The following is a 12,799-nucleotide window of genomic DNA, read 5'->3' on the forward strand; positions in this document are numbered from 1 at the left end:
TGCTCTTTCACACCCACCGATATGCTCTGGGTTGTATTAGCCTCGCTCGTAATATTAACGTTCATAACACAGCATTACATAGTAACATTCGTTAGAGTATCGCCCATGGTGATGAAACTCCCCAGTCATCATTTCGCAATAAAGTTTTTGTTGTTAAAGTCACGAATATAGTAGTGCTCGATAATGTTTATTATTTTGTTACTATGTAAGTCAAGCTATAAAATGGGGTACATAAGTGAATCAAGATTTTACTATAAACAAAATATGAATCGCGACCAAGGAGATAATTTTTTTCTCAATATATTTATCTCGTTCAAACCACAACAACAACAAATAAATCGTCAATGAAAAAAATGGCTAGGAAGCAAGCGAGCTGGTGAAGATGATGCATAATGTAAAATCCCCCGAGACTAGCTGGCTCTAGACTGAACTACGTCTCGCATTATCGGTATCTAGGCATCATCATTGACAGGGGACTGACATGGTCGCGGCAGATCAACTCCCTTTCTGCTAGCGCCCGCATCTACTGTAATGTGCTCCGGCACCTCTGTGGATCCACATGGGGCCCGTCCTGTGCTGACCTCCATCGTGTGCACTGCTCCCTCTTGCTTGGGGTTATGCGCTACAGCCTGCCTGTCCTTTATGGGCTCTCCAACGCTCACGAGCGGGAGCTGCTCAATATTCAAGCCAGAAGTCTCCGTCTCTGTTTGGGAGTGCCAAAGACAACGGAAACCTTCTCTGTTTTGGCGGAGGCACGCGAGCCATCGGTGCTTATTATTCGCGATAGTGTGGCCTTGCACGCGTACACACGTTATCTTGCCCGCCATCCAGCCCATTACCTCTGTGACATTGCGCAACGTTATCCCGCATCTGCATTCGGTCAAGCTATTTGCCGTTTACGAAGCAACATCCCCTCAACTTCCGCCAGGACCTCCTTTGCGCCACCCATGTGGACACTTCACTACCCCACTGTACAAACGTCAATTCCGGACCTTAGGAAAAAGAAGGTTGTGCCAACAGCTGTGGCCTGCCAACTGACCTTGTTCCACATCTACAGTCACCACCGGCATCGAACCCAAATATACACCGATGCTTCAGTCTCTCTAGTTGGGTCGTCTGCTGCCTTCTGCATCCCAGAGGATGGAGCTGAGCACGGCTTCAAGCTCCCTCTTATGTAATCTGCTGAGGCCGAGGCATTCGCACTACTGGCCGCTTTGAGACATGTCTCCTCGTGTGCGCCCAGGGCCTGGTCGGTCCTCACCGACAGTAAAGTGGCTCTGGAGGCGCTGGCCTCTTACTCTGCCGCAGTCATCAGTAACACCTACACTACGATCATCGCCCTGCACTCTGAACTTGTATCACTGGGACACGCAGTGGTGTTCCAATGGATTCCGAGCCATGTCGGAATTTCAGGCAATGATCGTGCTGACGCTCTTGCTCGGCAAGCCCACGACGCTGAGCAACCAACTGTCTTTCCCCTTGCGCACTCTATGTGCCAGCTGAAAATCCGCACACAGCCAACACACACACAGCGCACACAGCCAACCGCACACAGCTCTTTCAGCAAGAAGCTATACGAACCAATGCCTTCCTTAAATCCATTGACCCTTTAATGACATATGCTGTGCCTGGCCGCATCCCGCGCATCGAGGAATCGCTGCTTCATCGGCTGCGGCTGAATGTGGCCCGAACTCCTCTCCTCCTATTTAAGATGAATCAGCACCCATCACCTTTTGCCCAACGTGCAACGTAGAAGCCGATGTGCCACACATTCTCCTTGCCTGCCAGCGGTACGAAGATCGCCGATCGAGTCTCCGGCGCCGCCTTGCTCATCTAGGCTACCGAGAGCTTTCCCTCGCGGTGCTACTTGGCCCTTCCAAGCACGCTGAAGTCACGTCTGCGCTGACACGATTCCTTCGGGAATCTAAACTCCTGGGCATTCTCTGATGCGTCCTATGCGCAACGATTAGTGAAGGAGCTGTTTCGTCTGCATTTTTTGATAATTTTCTGTATCCCAGCTGTTTTCTTTTGTTTGCTTGAAAGCATTAGGGAATAGCAAGCCCACACCGTGGCTAACCTTTCCCTTCCCTTTTTTTCTTACTTTGCATTAAACATATCCCCCCCCCCCCGAGACTTCGTGTTGTGTCTGTCCCTTCGTGTTCCTTAGTCTCGGAGTTTTTATATTATGCAAATAAATCGTGACTACAGCATTGTGAGTAATATTTTTCGCAGTAATAATAGAAGTAGTAATAGAAAAGTAATAATTATAACAGATACTGCAGAAATAGAGCTGTCTTCAACATCGACGACATATTTGTTTTGTCCCAAAGAACAAAGTACCTCGAAAACAAAAACAGATTATGAGGGTTGATGCTGAACACAGTTGTATTTTGTAATATATGTGATAATTAGTATCCAAACTTTGCCATACGTACTTAACAGATTTCCAAAACCATTGACAAATGTACCCCAGTTCGTTGTAGTGGCAAACAAAATGACTGCGTGCGAACCAAAAACATCAAACTACATATTTTTCTCAGCTTGCCCCACATTATGGGTAAGTTGACGACACGCTGTTGCGTGTGGCTAGTTGACGACATGCTTTAATGTGCCGGAATGATACGAAACATATTTCCACAAGAATATATGCCAGAGGCTCTAACACGTACTTGGTGCTACCACATCCCACAGGCTGTCTGTTTTAAAAGTAAACACACTGGCAGCTGCACGGTAGCACATGCCGCCACTTATTCCCGCTACCGGGCCATCTCCTCCTGGCCGTAGCTAGATTGACGCATCGATCTGTACTTGCAGGGCACCATGCAGTCCACGCAAACTTCCCTCCCCATCCCTCCCTTTTCCCTCTCCTCCCGGGCAACGTGCCGCCAGTCTATAGGCGGGCGGACCGCTCGTCTACTCAACGTCACCCCGACCCAGACCCTGTGAGAAAATCACATGCAGCGGCGATTAACCCCGAATCATGAACGCAAGTGAGCTACCACTTGTGTTTTGCACCATGTGCTACACAAGTAACACGAAAGTTCTGTGTACGCGACTTCTTGGCCAGGAGTGATGGGTTTCAGTTAACGATTTTTGCTTACCAGTAACAGAAACAGAGGCTTCAGTGATGCACATCCTGGGTGTCCAAGATAACGTGCGCCGGGCCATAAAAAAAAAAAAAAAAGAACAAGAATGCACGGTGCATCACAGGCGAATGGAAACTGCAGAATATTGTGAGGAGCCCCGTGTTCTAATATTTTTTCATGGTGGCTGAGTAATTAATTAGGCGCATGTTAGAGTGAGACAGAGTCAGAGCTCACGTCAAGGTCGCTTCTCGGCAGATAACGAATGTAGTAGTTTTTCTGTACGCTTGAGGAGCTCTGAAATCGATGCGCACGCGTAGGTGCGCTCGCCTCGTGTCACGTGGTACACTTTTGGATTTCCCGCGCGTTGTCTCTTACCAGGAAAAAAAAAAACAAAAATTCCACTCAAGGCGTACGCTGTGGGAAACAATTGTGATGGGTGCTTCTCGACACGCTCTACAACTTTCCAATTCATATCTCGGCCCCAAGACGAATACTCAAAAGTTCTAATTAGTTGCGCCTAATTAAGTATTCAGTCATCGTGAAAAAATGCAGGCAATTAGAACACGGGATTCCCCAAATATTCTGCAGATTTCATTGGCTTATGACGCACCGTGTTTTTTTAGACACCGGTGCACGTCAGCTTGGACACCCTGTATATTTCCACACCGCAGTGACGCTACGACCTCACGATGACATCGTATTTTGGACATTATGGCACTTGATGTTCTGAGGCTGGAACATATAGAAAGGACAAATACATACAACAACAACAAATAAATCATGACTATGGCCTGGGGTGATTCACCGCTTGAGAGCAGTACACTACCCCATTGCGCCAGAAACATGAGATGGGAAATATGAAAATGAAGTTATGTGCAAGTACAACTCTTGAACTCCCGTCCTCTGGTTGCGCAACGCTACGTCACACAAAAGGAAGAAGCACATGAAAGAAGCGCCAATGGCCCTTGAGATGCCGGGGAGTACCCTACAGCGTCTGGAGCAAGCCGATAGCCAAGAGGAACTCCAAGAACATCAGTAGACCTCGACGGTGTTGCACATGGCTCTGACATGGGCCAAGAATTGCAGCCAGTTTGAACGTCTGTCGGCTAGCACCACTCAGCTGAGAACAGAGTTGCCGCCTCTCCGTTTCGTATACAGCTTACATTCTATTAGGACGTGCTCAATGTTCGCTACGACGCCACATTTGGAGCATAGGCAGCTGTCACAGTATCCGATTCGGCACTTGAATTGGGGAGTGAAGGCTACGTTGAGACGAAGCCTTTGCAGGAGGGACGTAAAATAGCATGGTAAACGGCCAGGAACTGAGAAGGACATAGTGGGATCCACCGAATACATGAGAGACCTGTCAGTGATGTCCCGACTCCACTGCTAGCGAGCTACTCAGCGAGCTAGCGAGCGTTTCCGCTCAAACCACAGTGACCAGGGACCCACTGCAGGGATATATGATGACCGTGATCGCTTAGATGCTGAACCTGATGGAGGATATCAGCGACAACTGGGGCGAGCGATCCACGTATTCCCATGGTGGCTATACATTGAAGAGCAGCCTTTGAATCTGAGTAGATGACCCATGCCCGCGGATCGTCACAGGACGTCTTACGTAGATACAACAGGATAGCATATAGCTCAGCCGACGTTGATGATGTGCGGTGTGAGAGACGGTATCCATGTGACACACCGTCAGTTGGAATAACAAATGCAGACGATGAACATTCATGACGGGATGATCCGTCAGTGAAAACTGCAGTGGTGGTCAGAATATTGACTGTGCATCATATCCGCTGCAAGCTGTTTCAGAACTGATGTAGGCACTTGGTTTCGTTTGACAATTGACAATGCGATCGATGGTACTGGAAGCGACCACGGAGGCGTCGTGGACACCACTGATCTTGCAGAAATCGGGGGAACCTTAGGTCTCACTTCCATGAAACAGTTGTATGCGTTACATTGCTTCCGGCGACAAACTTTTGCTATTAGTGGATGGCGGTGGTGGTGTGCTCTGAGGCGCAAGTAATGTGTAATGGCGAATGGTCTCCCTCTGCCGTAAGACTTCAATGGGTATTTCGCGGGCTTCTGCTATCACCATCCGCGTTTCCGCAGTTCTCGGGACGCCAAGACATAACCTTAAGCTCCGTGCTAGAATACACCGCAGTCGTTGTGCTTGCGTCTGTGAAATTCCGTGCAAGACTGGTAGGCTATATAGCATAGTCCCTCGAACTAGCCTCAAGTGCCTAAGGAATTAATGATGACGCCGCTTGCGTCGATCCCGTCGTATGAATGTGTGGATGAGTGAGAAAAACATGTAAGAGTGAAAGTGAGTGTGTGTGAGAGAGTGGGTGTGGTTTGTTCCTTCAGGTGACGCACCCTTGGAAGTCGCTGGGGAGGTGTGTTAGGTTAGCTCAACTAGTAAGAGCCATGGACCGGTAATCCAGAAGATGTGGGGTCGAGTCCTACAGCTGGCTAACCTTTTCAGGGACTTCCTTCTTTCATCATATTTTGGAACACTGTGGCGACATGGACTTGTTTGCAGTTCATACTAAAAGCGTAGTGTGTGTCTTGTGCGGCCTTTTCACCCTTCACGGAACTTTAAGCACTGATGTTTCTCGTTTTTGGTGTGGTCATATCTTGTGATGTGATGTGATAAAGAAAAAAATGGGGATGGTCATATCTTGTTTGTACGCGACAGGAGAGATTACATTGAAAGTTACAATTTGCAAAACGTTATTACTGAAGAAAAGAGCATCTTATTACCTCGAGCCCTTTTGAAACGCGGCAGCGCGTGTCGTGCTACAGCAAAACCACACTCGCGAAATGAAGGGGTCACTTTGGGCATACACATCGCCTGTATCAACTATCCTGTCAGAAATGAAAAACGCCTGTTTGAAAGAAAATACGGCGACGAACACCGAAACTGTCCTCAACAACCCCCCATCTTCAAGTTGCTCCACCTTATGATATCAGTTACGTTCACGGAGAAGGAAGCCTTTCACAGCGGTTTTCTGAACAACATATTACAAAATTTCAAAGTGGGAACTAGAAACTACAAACATTTATCAAATATGTTTATTTACACAAATAATGGAACCCCGCCAGCCAATTCGAACATTACATCGCCTGCATGCCATCTTCAATGCGTACCCGTGATTCTACTGTTAGGGAGACGTTTCTACTGTGTTTACTCCTCTGTTCTCTTTCAGCTTGGATGCCGTGGCTCAGCCGCCAGGAGGTCGGAGCTGCCCCCAATGGATAGCCGCTAAAGCCGCTTCTCTCGACACGGTCAGTTCCGCTCCATTAACGTTACTCCCTTGCGCGTACACATATCTAAGAGATTAAGCCGATGTCCCAGCGGACGACATGTCATGCTCACCGTGTTGAGCCAATATCGCTAATATATTCGTGCACTTGCTGCTGCTTTCGTCTGCACCGTGGTGTGGCGAATATTCCCATTCATCATTATTAATTTATCTGTTGTTGTTGTTGCGGTAGTCAGAATGCCGTGTGTAGGTGCAGCTTAGATGGTCTGTCGTGTCCTTTGTCCCTGGTTTGAATTCAATTGAATTGTAGTGCAAAAAATGAAAACATGGAGATGCAGTCTCCGGGTTCTGGTATAGCGCTGGACATTGCGAGGTCTACGCAGAATCCTCGAGAATGCATGAGCAGTGAAGTTTGTGGAACGGGAAACAACAACAGCAACAATAAATGATGAAGAAGTGACGATGACATGGAATGAGACATTTCTGTAGAAGGTGCTAAATTCCCAACATTTTCAACCGTGTCATCATTTTGGAAAGCTCACCAGCGGGGTGTGTCGTTCGATGTTAACTGTAGAGCACTTCTCCGAAACATTTACGTCTTTAACCCCGTCGTATCCTACTCTGGTAGCCCTTGCTTTTTTGTTTCCTAGCAAAGAAAGAGAGACAACTTGAAGAGAAAAATGAAGACGTTTGCCGCTCCGGTGCAGTCTGCTGCTCCAGAACATTTAGCAGATTTCATATGACGCTGATACCTCTCTTGGGATACTGTGAGCCTTGAGCCTGAAAGGATGGCCGCGGCACCTATATATGTCTTTCAGAAAGCGCGCCAGGGCGCAAAATGCGAATTGTCTTTGCTGATTCGACCAGTCCCCCAGCACTTTCTTCACGTTGAGTGGTCGGCGGTACAGTAGGGCACACTTCAGAGGCTGTGAAACTTTTGCAGTGCATCACCAGGTGGCCCGCGGCCTCCGGTGTTCGACAAGTTGGACGATTAGGTGTTACAGCGACACCTATCTTGTACAGGAATGCTGCTACTCGAAAAGCATTGTGCCTCAGACGATGTCCGATGAGCCGGTCTCCAACTGAGCCTATAGCGTGCTTTGTTTCCGAGCAATTCCCGAGCTTTCTCGAGTTTGGTTTAGTTTGGTGTAATGAAAATAAAATTAGGAATGTGGCGCTCATGAAGTGAACCGGTTACTCCGTTCGATTAAATATCCAGTAAAGTAAATAAAATTATTTTAAAAAATTGAAAGAAAATAGCTGTCCCGTATCACATACGTCACATGTTTGTCGGAGTGAATCGCAGTCACAGCACATCCACCAGATTTCTCGATCCTTGCATGCGTTTAGTGGTTAGTGCTTACTGAAGTCCTGCAGCTGGATAGACGTCGTTTATAATCCACTGCAGATAGTCATGTGTGTTAAATTCGGATAACTCTGTGCGTACGGTCGTATTAATGCGCTACCAAAAGGAGTCGATAAAATTCACTTCTTATTTGCATTGTGATGAATAACGTAATTTAATCTCATCTATTGGAAATGTCTTCATTCTAGCATTATAGGCACTGGTCTTCCAGCATCTGCAATTAGGTAAAGTGAAGAGTGAGGTAGCGCTCGTATTGGTTTTTTCCGCTAAGTGATTTCTTGCCTGATTCTCCTCGTGTTTTCAGTTCACCGTTTCCTTTAGGAAAGAATTTAGTTATCCATAAACCAATCAAAGGGAGAAAATGGGAAACTCGCTTCCAAGTACGGTTATCCTATTTGCTGAAAAACAGAATCTTAACAGGTCTGTCAAATGATCGGATCATATCCAATTTACCAACGCATTAATCGCCGAGTTTACTAGATCATTGCCGCCCCATGTACACGCACATCATCGCTCTCTAATCTATTCTTTGCTTTTCATCTTGTTATAATCTTTTTCTGTCTGCTGGTTTTTTTTCCTTGTTTTTTTCAGTGTATGTTTGTTGTTTGATGTACAGTGCCAGTGTGTTACATACGTGTTACTCCGTGTTACTACGTTACTCCCTCATGTAATGGCCCAAAGGCCCCTTGATGGATTAATAAATAATAATAATAATAAAATGAAAATCTGACTTAGATCACATCACCGAAATAGCGCTCTTGACTGTCAATATCAAAAATCGTTGGACCCATCATTTCCACGCCACGAAGCTATCTCGCTATCGATTCACGTGGCTCCCGCCTCACTCCCGTTTCCTGAAAACAGCGATAAAACACGACAGCAAAGCGATTATAACGGAAGGCACATAGCGTTTTTTCCAGAACACTTCAAAACTTTCCCGGAGTGCAGAGTTCCAAAGTTATTTGAAGCAGAACGGCACAATAGCTCTTTCTAACGCACACCGGAAGACAACAAGCACGAAAGCAGCGCGATAAAGCTCGCGGCCTTGGATCCCTGGGAAGAAAGAAACCCTTGGAACCCCTTTGCCTGGCTGTTGTGGCGACGGCACCCACTTCGCGCCGGTAAACATCTGGTCCGTTCGTCCGGTCGTTGTGGCGATGCGTATAATGGAGTCATCCAGGCGGATCTTGACGTTCATCGTGAAACCGGCGTGTTTTCCTTTAATATGGTTAAGTAAGGTTGGTTCCGAGCGTGTGTTTGGTTTTCGTGAAATTGGCCGCCACCGTGTTTTGGTTGGGCGGAGATGGAGAAAATAATAGGCAGACTGGTGCACTGTACTGGATTGCGTAGCGAAAGTACTCGATGAGGAGGCTCCGCTAGAAGGGGGAAGCGCTGTTATCATTCACGCCTCATATGTTTCGTATTATTTTTATTCTGAATGGAGAAGAAATGTTCAATTTTGCATGCGGAACCTTGGTTTTACATGTATTTCTCGATTAAGGAGGTTACTTTGAACGATGTACAAACATTAGAGTAAAAAAATGGACATTAGGGCCCTCGAACAGAAGAAATGGAGGAAGGATCACTCACTATATTTGCTTGACGTGTTTACTAACCCATGCTGTCAAACAGGCGCTTTTCCGTTGCAGATAGCGTCCAGGGTTGTGTTTTGTTTTTTCTTTTTTCTTTTCCATTTGCTCTTTTCGTGCGATAAATGAAATAAAGAGGCGTACGACGGAAACCGCTGGTATTTCATTCACGAAGCCTCATGCGTAGATCCTATAAATTTCAATTTCGGGCCATTTATCAACTGGACGTCGTTTATGATCACGCGTGCCTACGAGACTGTGAAGTTGCCGAGCCATGCCACGCCTCACTGCTATTCCTGAAAATGCCGCTATATTTTCTGTTCACATGGGAACGCCCTACGCTAATTGACAGAGCCGCATAATGGTGTAGGAGTCAGAAAGTGAAGTCTGTGCAGTAGGTCTTATTAAGTTTGACTGTACAAGGTGTTTTTTTTTATTATTTACAGATTTTTTGTAAAACGCTATGAGAGGAGCATAGATGTCGTTTTTTGCAGTTCAGTTGAGTTCTACGGCAAGGTGGACATCTTCTCGAAGAAAGTATGCAACTACAAGATGACTAACTACATAAAATTCATTAATGAACTCTTTAACTAGGGGATTTCGGGCAAAAGCAAGATAGCAGAATGAGCGACGACCCCAGTTGAAAGCCATTCCACGTTTTAAAAATCATGAAACACGCACGAGCCTTAACGTATTTGTAGGAACTAGCTAGCAGACAGCCACACAGGAGGAAGCCCAGAGGTCAACTGTTTATTCGGGCGCGTAGCGCGTGCCCGCTGTTGCGATGGACATCGTCGTCATCGACGGTAGGTGGTCGCCACAGGTACTCCCCCGCCCAGACACAGCGGCAGCTGTGGTTGCAGGTTGCATGTGGGGCAGGTTGCAGCAGAAGCAGGAGCCCGCGCTTGTGCAGGCGGGTGGGAGCTTCCGAAAGGAAGGTGGTGATGACGCAGCATGGGATGGAACGCAGATGGGTGATGCGATGATGGGAGGCAGGTGCGGTGCTGAAGGAGTCGCTTTGAGTCGCGTGAGTCGCTTTGAGTCGCTTTGGAAGAGCTTGGCGATGTGCGCCAGAAGGTTTGCGAGGCCGTGAAGAGATTTGCGGGGCCGTGAAGAGAGGTTGACAAGTTGGTTGTAGAGAGGTTGAAAGCCGTGTTGGCTGCGCGTGTGTGGCGTTGTTCGCCGCGCTGATGAGCTGCAGAGACGTCGGCTGCAGGGAGGGTGACGTCGGCTGCCGTGACGAGCGCGACCGCTCGGCGAGCACGAGGCTCTGGTGTCACGGCCAGCAGGTGATGGTACTGCGGTGGTAATGAGGTGGCGTTGGTGCGAACCTTCCAAGCTGACCTGATGACGTGGTGCTTACTGCGATGGCTGCCGAAGGTGGAATTGGCGCATGGTGGTGGTGTGCCGTGCGGTGAGTGACCTCTGTTGCGGGGTGGAAAAGGCAGCTTCCTCCTGGGAATGACGTTGAGTGGGCCTGGGAAGCTTGGTGCAGAAGATGGAGAATTTAGGGTGGTAAGAAGGCCGAAGAGTCCGACGTGTTCGAATGTTCGGGTCACCAACTGTGGGAACTAGCTAGCAGACAGCCACACAGGAGGAAGCCCAGAGGTCAACTGTTTATTCGGGCGCGTAGCGCGTGCCCGCTGTTGCGATGGACATCGTCGTCATCGACGGTAGGTGGTCGCCACATATTCATCCCCGAATTTGGATACGCAAATGAACCGGAACCGAAACCGAAACCGCGGCGACCGGGAACGCAGAGAGTACAGCTCTCATTTCACGTCAGAGGGCCACGTGATTTAGAGCTATGGAGATGATTGGAGTAGGTGCCGATCTGCGTGCCAAATAAACCGCTTTCCGGGCCAGATAAGCCTCCGTCTGCGAAGGTGATGCGCTGCTGAGGCGCACTGTTTTGGTTTCGGCTCATTTGCATATCCTCCATTACGGGGATATCGGGGATGGATATCTTGACGCACGTGCGTGTGTCAGGATTTCTAAAACATGGAATGGCTTTCAAATGAAATAGTCTTTCATGCTGCTATCTCGCTTTTGCTCGAGATCCAAATCCCCTAATTAATGAGTTAATTAATGAGTTTTAGGTAATTAGTCCCATTTTAGTTGCCTACTTTCTTCGAGACGATGTCCGCCTGGAAGTAGAGCTTAAGTGCAAAAACGACATCAATGCTGCTCTCATAGCTTTTTTTAAATAAAGATTCTGTAAAGGGGGAAAAAAAATGTATATTTCCTCACACAACATGGGAGATATCGTTACTATATGCAGAACTTAGGTAATGTGAGCAAACGCTACCTAACAAACTCTACAAGGAGTATTGCGTGTACGCATTTGCGATTCTGGTGCAGCACACTGTAAAGCGTGCTCTGTCACAGGAACGACATGCCGCGTAGGGAAGCTTGCTTACCCAATCCTCGGAAGGCGTGATATGCATTCCGCACTTAACATACCCCTATGTAACACACCTGCATTTATTTTCGTCTTATGTTGAAGTATAGCAATAAAAATAAGCGCGCAAATACCGTAAGGTAACCGCGAATACATGTCTCATTAATCATTCGGTGTCAGCTGCACTAACACTAATGGAGCAATATGTCTAACAGCAAAGCTCTTTGTATTGGTGATATGATATGAGGTTGTTCACCGCGATAACAGCTATGCCGAGGCTGGGAGGTGAGCTGGGTTCGAATCCCGACTGTGCTGTCGGGATGTTTTTCCTGGGTCTCCCTCAGACGGCTGAAAGGCAAATGTAAGAATATTAGTAAATATGGCATCTGGAAAGTAAGACGGCGTAGCTGAAACTATAAGTACAATTATACACTACTATTTTCAGTGACTGTAAGCGACAAGCCTTAGTGGTACACACCAGTAGCCGACCAACATCCTTCTCTGTCGGCAGCCTGTTGACGCTTATGTCAGTGAAATGCGGAGGAGCAGTGCCTCTGATGAGTCTGCGGATATGTTAGGACTTGTTCATCTTGGATAAGAGCCACCAAAGTACATTCTCGTGCAGACAGAAGGCCAACGCAGCAGCGTCTGCTTGTCGTTCTGTCTTGGCAGCTCTTATCCGAGCACCAATTACCTGTTGTATACACAAACATCCGTTTATGTGATGCTACATACGGCAGCAGTCCGGGCTCACAGCAAAGCTATAAACACGAACTGCCATGTGATGTGATGTGATGTGAATAAAGAAAAAAATGGGGATGTAAGTTTCGACGAAGTCAAACTGGCTACCCCAGTACACTTAATACAGAAAGTTCAATCTGATGATGAGATGATGAAAACGCAAAAGGATGATGTCCAGAGACGAACAGAGATGATAATTGAGTTCAACATGTAGGTCAAAAGTTCAAGAGCTGCGCCCAAGTTAGAGTAAAGTGGCGGAATCACCGGGGGCACACACAGGACACATCACACATTCACCGTGTCATAGGATGTCCATAAGCCCGGTTGCATGCAAAAAGTCT

At 47.4% G+C, this 12,799-nt stretch overlaps 1 protein-coding gene across 4 annotated transcripts in view; it reads left to right on the forward strand.

Moving 5' to 3' along the window:
* The window catches only part of LOC135386145 (glutamate-gated chloride channel-like), a 348,962-nt gene that overhangs the window by 263,013 nt on the left and 73,150 nt on the right, over nt 1-12,799 (forward strand). For all 4 annotated transcript variants that reach the window (XM_064615906.1, XM_064615907.1, XM_064615908.1 and 1 more), the window contains exon 4: nt 6,305-6,383. The gene's annotated coding sequence lies outside the window, so the exon portion shown is untranslated. The remainder of the gene's footprint in view (nt 1-6,304; nt 6,384-12,799) is intronic.

The sequence above is a fragment of the Ornithodoros turicata genome, chromosome 2 (assembly GCF_037126465.1).
Source record: "Ornithodoros turicata isolate Travis chromosome 2, ASM3712646v1, whole genome shotgun sequence".
NCBI classification, from domain to species: Eukaryota; Metazoa; Arthropoda; class Arachnida; order Ixodida; family Argasidae; genus Ornithodoros; species Ornithodoros turicata.